Consider the following 8,580-nt stretch of genomic DNA (forward strand, 5'->3'; position numbering starts at 1 on the left):
GGAGTTCAAGAGGCAAGATGGAGGAATCTGGGTGTGTCCTGTCTTTCTCCTTCTTCTTCTTGTCCTCCATCTTCTGCTGGGATGGTGACACTTTTAGATTGGTTTAAGATAGAGACAGACTGTCTAACATAGGTGATGGGTATTGGAAAATTATTGTAAATAAAGTACAGGTAGTTTGTAGTATAAAAAGCCAACACCACCCCAAGGGCAGGGACTGTGCCACAACCCAACCTGCTGGACAGATCTCAGCAGGGCAGAGAAAGAACGGAATAGATAAGAGAAAAAATAAACACCCATGAAAACCAGAGCTGAGGAATCTCGACTTCTTCAACTGCAGGCTGGGAAAAAGAGACTTTCCAACACCTTGGGTCATCTCAACCACAGAGACTGCAAGACTTCCAACTCAGGAGATTCTGTGATTTTATCATTTCCTTCTTAAGCTATCAGCTGGCACTTGCTGCCTAGCAAGAATAAAACAATTCCATTTAAAAGAAGCACAGCACTGTGTGACTCTTCTGTGTGAAGTCCTGCATTCACAGAAACAGCTGTAGGGAATAACACCCTGCAGGGCCTGGGGACATGCTGTGCTTTCTGCAGGGATTGGGAGAAATGGATGTGATTCATGCTAACTAAATTGTAATTTTGTCAATATTTTGGGAAAATAATTGGAAAAGTACATGTGATTGTGATAAATGGATGTGATTCATGCAAACTAAATTGTATTTATATCAATGGTTTGGGAAAATAACTGGAAAAGTAGATGTGATTGTGATAAATGGATGTGATTTGTGCTAAGTAAATTGCAATTATATCAATATTTTGGGAAAATAACTGGAAAAGTAGATGTGATTGGGTTATGAAGCAGATGGGTTTCATCATGGTAGATGATCCATGTGAGAAACAGGATACAGGGAATTGGAATCAGCCTTGGGATGGACAAAGTTAGGGAGACTCCCAAGTCAGAACTGGCATCAAGATGAAGTTAAGACAACTCCCAGGGCAGGATCTGCCTTGAAAGGAATAAAGTTGGGACAATTCCAGCCTGGGGGTCTAAAACAGTGGTGTTATCTATGAAATAATAAGGCTTAATTGGAACATAGTGCTTGCTCACATAACACCAAGCTTAATGCACCCATGCCACCTGCCAGACCCTGCTGAGAGAGAAATGGAACTAGAAACAAGTCTCAAAGGATGGCCTTACAAATAAGCTGAATACCTTGGAGAAACAGAACTGTGAAAGATGCACTGCAGTGGGACCAAGAAGAGATAATTTTAGATGATTGGCTTTAAGGCATTTCAGGCATAGTGTGGCAAACAGCTGATAGGCCAAGAAATGCTGATAATTATGCATTGTAATTAGGAAATTATTAGCTTCTGATTGTGATGGTGTGAATTATAACACCTGTATTGTCTCACCCGTCTCATGAGACTGAAAAAGTAATAAAAGCTTTTAAAACACTCTCAGTTACCCATCTCTGGATCAGAAAAGTGTTTAATCCAACACCTTATTTACCAAAAAAAGCCTTACATATTCATATAACTCCCCAGAATGCCTATACATATTCATTACCTAGCCCCACCTAGTATTAAAATGTATTTAAATTAGTTCAAAGTTCTTTCACGCTTGCACAGACCTTCACTTCAAATGGGTGGGTGGGTTTTGAAATGGGGAGTGGTCTTCTTAAGATGAAGGCAAAGATGTTTTCCTGGATTTGACCTTTTTACTCTTGGGTGCTGTCAGGTTTTCTGACCCTGGGCTGCAGTCCAAGCTCCCCCACTTGGCCTTAGCTGGTTTCAGGGCACAGGTGCAAGTCATGGTTTCTTCATTTCCACAATAGCTCCACGTTTTTATTCTGCTTCTTCAAAGACAGGAAGACAATTAAGTGGTTTATGTCTTAGCCTTAACTACTCCATCTGCCAATAATTAACCATTCCCCATCACTTCTACTCTCCTTGGTATACTTTTAATCATTATGAATAGTTTCTATCCTCCTAACTAAATCTTGCTAAACTTTTAACTCTTTCAGTTTCTTTAAAGCCTTGACTCAATAGCAGCATCACTGAGTTTCAAATACATCTGTATTTATTGAATAATAAATGTATTTATTAAAGCATCAGTGCTTTGGGTAATTTGGGGTTCTGGAGAGGGATTTGACAAACCCAGGCTGCCCATGCAGTGAGAAGCAGGTGGTCACCTGCAAGGTCAGGCAGCAGGAAGCTTTTCATTGGCTTCCAACAAGAGCAGTGCTAGTCTGGTGGGGTGACAATGGCATTTCTGCTCTGCAAAGCCAAGAAGCAAACATTAACCACACCCCACAAAGGAGGGAGCAAACTGAGGGAGGAAAATCCCTGTCAGAGATTCAACACTCAAGATAAACGGGGGTGAGGAAAAGCAAATTTCAACAGTGGCCAGAGGCAGTTTTATAAAATGCACAGAGGGGCCTCAGCCAAGCCTCAGGAAGACTTTCAGTATTGATATTCATGACTGTTAGACCAAAATCAAGTGATAGATTCTGCTTGCCAAGCTGGGAGAATATCACTTAAATGGGATACACAGGAATGAGAAAACACCAAAGGAAATAGAGGGGGTTGCTGTTTTCCTCCAGCCAGACTTAAGGTGGCTCCAAAGTCACTTGGAAAAACAACAAATTCCTTTTCCTGGAATGTAAAGGCACCAGTGTGGCTCAAAGATGGCCCAGCAGGATCATGTGCTGCCATTGCAGGTCAAAGAAAGGTGCAGGATGTTTATGGGGCTGGTTTGATGGATCCCTTCTGTCATTTGACAGCCTGGGAAAGGATGTGGTAACAGCTGAAGTTAAAACAGGTGCTGAACATCAGTGTGACTCCTGAGTTGCTTTCATCACTAAATTTTTTTTTTTTAAATTGCTTTCTCCATGGTGAAGGGTACAGGAGCTCACAGGTGGATTCCAGCCACACCTCAGGAGGGCAAAGCTGGCTTGACTTTAAATGTGTGCTTAAATCCTGCCAAGGGGCTGTTACCTGCCAAGGTCGTGTGAATCCCTGAGATCCAACAAAGGAAAACTCCAGGGAACCCTGCACTCCCTTTTTCACTCCTGAGGGGCAGCACATTCACATTTCACACTAGGGCAGTGTGGATGGGCTTAGCAGCTGGTCTGCAGGGCAAACTACTGAGCTAACAGAGGAAGAAATTGATAAAATACAAGTTTATCCCTAGCAAGGAAGAAATCAAGGCCATTAGCATGGAAACTGATAAAATAAACACATAAGGGATATTTGCAGTTGGAGGATATGTGCCTTAATAATTTGTTGTAAACTCTTGCCAATGTTGTATTGGTTAGAGCTGTTTGTTAGGAAAATCAATCCACAAACACCAGAGGCTGATGTCCAAAAGGAGACAGAGGAGTCCTTTGGCTTTATTCCCATCAAGACAGAGGCCATGGGGCATCCCCTGGGGTCCCTCACATTTTTGGAGGGCCCAGCCTCCTTTTTATCCCAGCCACATTTCCCTTCTCTCTTTCCCCATTTCTGAGGCACTTGAGAGGTTCAGACTTCCCAAAACACCTGATCCCAGAGATTCCCCTCTAATGTACAACCCTCCCTTTTCATTTTTGATTCTTATGGAATTTAGGGGTTTTTCTTCCCCATTGTTTCTTTCATCCTTCAATGTTTAATTTCATTTACCAGCAAACCTAAAGTTTATTTGTAAAAGCAAATCTCTTTTTCCATTCATCAATCAGTGGAACCCTTCCCATTGTTTCTTTTATCTCCCAGAGCTGGTTTTATCTCCCAGCAGACCCAGAGCTGGTTTGGAAAGACAAATCTGCCATTCCTGTCATGTTGAACCATTGCAGTGAGAATGCAAAAGCCAAAACTATTGAGCTTTTTGTCCTGCTCCCTTTAGTGTCTGAGCAGTCAGGGGTGGTGCTCAGTTTTGGGTGCTGTCAGACAGAAGGATAATGATCACACTTTGGTGAGGTAGGTTTTTGACAAATTTTTTCAAGTTTGTGGCATCACTAGGCAAGAATGAAAAAATTTATGAGTGTATGAAAAATGTGTATTATATTATTGCCTTTTTGCAAATATTAAAATGAATATTACATGTGTTATGTTAGAAAGTTATGCTGTATTAATCCTCTTAAGTAGTGTGTTAAATATAGTTTAGTTATAGCATAATATTAAAATAGAAACTATGCTATGTAAGATACTTTTTTTACCTAGCTCAAGAAAGGGATGAGCTAATCAAGAAATTCTTTGCACAGAGCTAACAGCAACAAGACACTAAACCCCAAAGAGAAAAATCATTACCCTTACTGTGAAGAACTAGTCTCCTTGCAGACTTCATGGAGTCTGGCCATGATTTACAAGATGAAGGGATGAAGTTGACAATAACCAGAAAACATCCTTTGTTTGAAAAGAATTTTTGAATCATGTATGAGAGGTATGAATATGCAGCAGGCTGTTGCTTTTAAGGGTTAATCCTTTGTTAGCAAACCATGCTTTTCAAGAGGAAAGCATCCCAACATTCATAATTCTTTGCTTTTATTGTCCTTTATTGTCCTAACTCTGATTGTCCAAATTCTTATTGCTTTAATTTGTATTACTGTTTTTATAACCATTTTATTACTATTAAACTTTTTAAATTTTAAAACAAGCAACTGGAGTTTTTCCCAAGCAGAAATAAGTTTGTGTTGCCATTTGAATGTGGGGCATAGAAAGAATTTGCACTTGGAAGGGAAAGAGCAGTGAAATAATTTTATTCTGGCAGAGGAGATTTGAGAGCATCTTGGCTCTGCCCTGGAGGTGTTTCTGAGCTGGGATGGGAGCGTTTCCTTCTTTTCCCAGCCAGCAGCGGCATCGTGTGGTTGTTGTGATGAGCTCTGGCAGTGCCCAGGAAAAGGGAAGAGCTCTCCTGGCCTGGCCCCATTCCTGTGGGGAGCAGCTCTGCTGTGGATGCCAGCTCTTGGGCACTGCCAGGATGTCATGGTGCACTGACTTGGTTTGGAAAGCCAGGTGCCTGCTAAGGAAGGCAGGAGCCTCCCCTGAAATAGAAAATGTAAACCCCCTCCCTCTGAATTGCTATAAATTTTAAATTAAGGGGCTCTCAGGCAAAAATGATGGGAGCAGGAAATAACAGTTCTTTATCAGGGAAGAAAATAAAAGGATAAAATAAACAATGCAATGAACCAAACCAACCCTGGCAGAGGCAGAGCACAGCCTGACACCCTGTGGGTCAGGGGCTGGCAGCAGTGCCACTGGAATTGTGGCTCAGCCCTCCTGCAGTGCCAGGGCTGGTTCTGCTGGAGCAGGGATCCTGGAGAAAGGTGCACTCTGCCTCTGAAGGGCCAGGGGCAGAGGCAGCTGCTGCTCCTCTGGGAATCCAGTGGAGAAGCCGTGCTGGTGTTCCAGAATCTCCAGATTATATCTGGGTAGGAATGCTTGGCTCCTCCCCCTGGGCTCACATCTCCCAGTGGGATGCTGTAGCTCTTATCAGCCATGCAGGGACATTCAATAGCCTGGTATCAGCAGGTGTCTCCCCGAGGGAGGAGTGGGTGTGGAAGAGATAAGGAAAACTGCCCAATGGACAGAAGAGAACTGCAATTCAATTGCAATCTCTTCACACAGAGTTCACCCAGATGTGTCTCACAGAGACGTGTCAGGACAGAGTGACTGCTGGAACCCTGGATATTGAGAATTTCAGACTTTCTGTGCTGACAGGCACTGACCCCCAGGAGAACACTGCACTGACCTGAGGCTGTGAAGAAGCTTCCAAAATGGAATGACAGAACTGGGATTGTGGGTGTGGAGTTGGAATAGAAATGTATAATATCACAGGGTGGAAAACTTGGAGTTTAAGGTCTTAGAATGTAGTAATATTCTAAATATAGTAAAAGATATAATAAATAAATAAAGAATATAGTAATATTCTTTATAGTAATATAGATATTACTACAAAGCAAGATGGAAGTTTTAGGGTGATGGCTGGTCCTTCTTCTTCACCTTCTCCTTCTTCACCTTCTTCTCCATGGGTTTGGGTGGTGTTGTGTAATTGGATTCAAAAGTCCACATTGAGGCCACAGGTGGTTGGTTATTGGGTTGAAAATAAAAATAATTTACATGTCATTTCTTAATTGGACAGTTGTCACAGTCATATTTTCTGAAAAATCCCTTCACCAGGATTTCTTCTCCTAGCAAGCTGAGAAGCCCCAGAGAAAAAATGAAAACATTAATTATCTGATTGCTTCTCCTGTGCTTTGCTGCTTTGGAATGTGGTTGGAGATTGTTTTAACTTAATGACCAATCCCAGCCAGCTGTGTCAGACTCTGAGGAGAGTCATGAGTTTTTCATTATTATCTTGGTAAGCCTTCTGTCTCTATCCTTTCTCTATTCTTTAGTCTTGTTTTAGTACAGTGTTCTTTAATATAATATCGATCATAAAATAATAAATTAACCCTCTAAGAACACGGAGTCAGATTCATTCATTCCTCCCTACAACGGGGACTGCAGAAAATACCACAGACAGTTTATCCTGAAAAGGCCTTTCAGGGAGAGACACAGGGCACATTTCAGTTTGTTAGAGTGAAGTGGTAGAACTCAGGGCTGGTGAGGCTGTGACAGAGATAAGAGCTAATAAACATCTGAGTCCCAACAAGAAATTCCATCTCACACATTTAATCCTGACCCTGGCAAAAAGCAGCAAAGGCTCCACAAGGGAGTTCCTGGATTATCCCCTGCTCCCGGCAGCCCCTGAACTGCCCCAGCACACTTTGGCTTTGCAGCTTCCTGCTCACATCCAGGACTTCTCCACTCTCACAGGTCTCAGCGACGTCCATCTGTCCATCCGTCCTGGGAGATGCATAGAGGATGTCTGTCTGTCCATCCCAGGGGATGCAGAGGGAATGTCTGTCAGTCTGTGTGTCCATCCCGGGGGATGCGGAGTGGATGTCTGCCTGTCTGTCCATCCCGGGGGATGCAGGGAGGGGTATCTATCTGTCTGTCCGTCCCAGGAGTTGCAGGCAGGGATGTCTTTCTGTCCGTCCGCCTCCACGTGCTGGCGCTGGGCGGGCAGGGGGCGGGGACCTGTCTGTCGATTCATCTATCGCGCTTTCTGTCCGTCCGTCTACCGGTCTGTCCCGCTGTCCATCTGTCTATTGCTATCCGTCGGCCGGGGGGCGTGCCCCGCTGGCCCAGCCGGAGCAGCGGCGATTGACTGTAGGAGCTGTCACTCAGAATACGGCCACGCCTCCTCCCCAAAGGTCGCCTCTCCAGCTGATTGGCTGGCTCCTTTGTCAATCATCACCCAACTCCTCTGTGACTGGCTGGCAAGGCTTGAACCCGCCCCTCCCCACGCCAGTCTCTAATCCACCCAGCGACAGCCTCTGATTGGTAGGGAGCGCAGGAGCGATTTTTTGATTGGCTGAGGCCATAGGGGGCCTGCCCGACCCATTCACAAAGCGCGGGCGGGGCCGGGGGTCCAAGGGACAGCGGCGTGTCCCCCCGGGGCTGGCCCGGGGCTGGCCCGGGCACAGGGGGGATGAAGAGCGGCACAGCACCGAGCCGGAGCCAGGCTGAGCCCCCACGCCCAGGCTACGAGGAACGAATTAACTTCTTGTCTTTTTTCTCGTCTCTCTTTTCTTTCATTTTTCTTTCCTTTTTCCCTTTCCCTTCCTGCCTGCCTCTGCCAAGGTTAGTTAGGTTTGCAGTGCTAGAGATGGAATTTCACATGCAGGCTGAAAGCTCCATCTTGCCTTTTATATATAACTATATTCTAAGACCTTAAACTCCAAGCTCTCCACCCTGTGATATCACACACCTCTATTCAAACTCCACACCCACAATCCCAGTTCTGTCATTCCATTCTGGAAGCTTCTCCACAGCCTCAGGTCAGTGCAGTGTTCTCCTGGAGGTCAGTGTCTGTCAGCACAGAAAGTCAAATTCTCAGCACCCAGGGTTCCAATATCTTCCCAAAGGAGCCAAGGCCATGAACAGGTAATTTAGGTAATTTAGGTAATTTGGTCCCACTTGCAGGGACAGGTGTTGGATCCAGCTCCTAAGGGCAGCACCTGATCCAATTGGTTCCCTTTAAAGAGCAGACAAGAATTCTCCCAGGAGTTCCAGGAGGGCACGGGGCTGTGCTGAAACTGAGGTTATCCATAAACTGATTTTCCAGACTTGCTTCCCCTCCTGAATTCATCTGGCAAAGGCAAGAGAGGGGAAAAGCAGGAGAGGCATTCCATTCTTCCTTCTGGAAAAGGCAGAGCTGGAGGTGGCTTTGCCAACTGATGAAACTCATTTCCTCACTTCCAGCATTCCTATTTCCTAAAACAACCCCTGTCCCAGCATTATCCAGCTCTTCCACACCAGCCACTGCTGCTTGGTTCAGGGTGATACCATAAATTATCCTGAATTTGGAATTTGAAGCTGTAATTTGACCTGGATTTTGATTTCCAGGCGGCTGCCCTTCCAAGGCCTAGGACTGAGGCAGAGCTGCCTTTCCCCACAACCATGATTTTTTAGGAAAATACTCCTTTAATTTTAATTTATTCTCTTATCAGACCCATCTTTGATTCCCAGACACTGTTTTGAGGTGTTTTTCACTGC

Source organism: Serinus canaria, chromosome 26, assembly GCF_022539315.1.
Source record: "Serinus canaria isolate serCan28SL12 chromosome 26, serCan2020, whole genome shotgun sequence".
NCBI lineage: Eukaryota > Metazoa > Chordata > Aves > Passeriformes > Fringillidae > Serinus > Serinus canaria.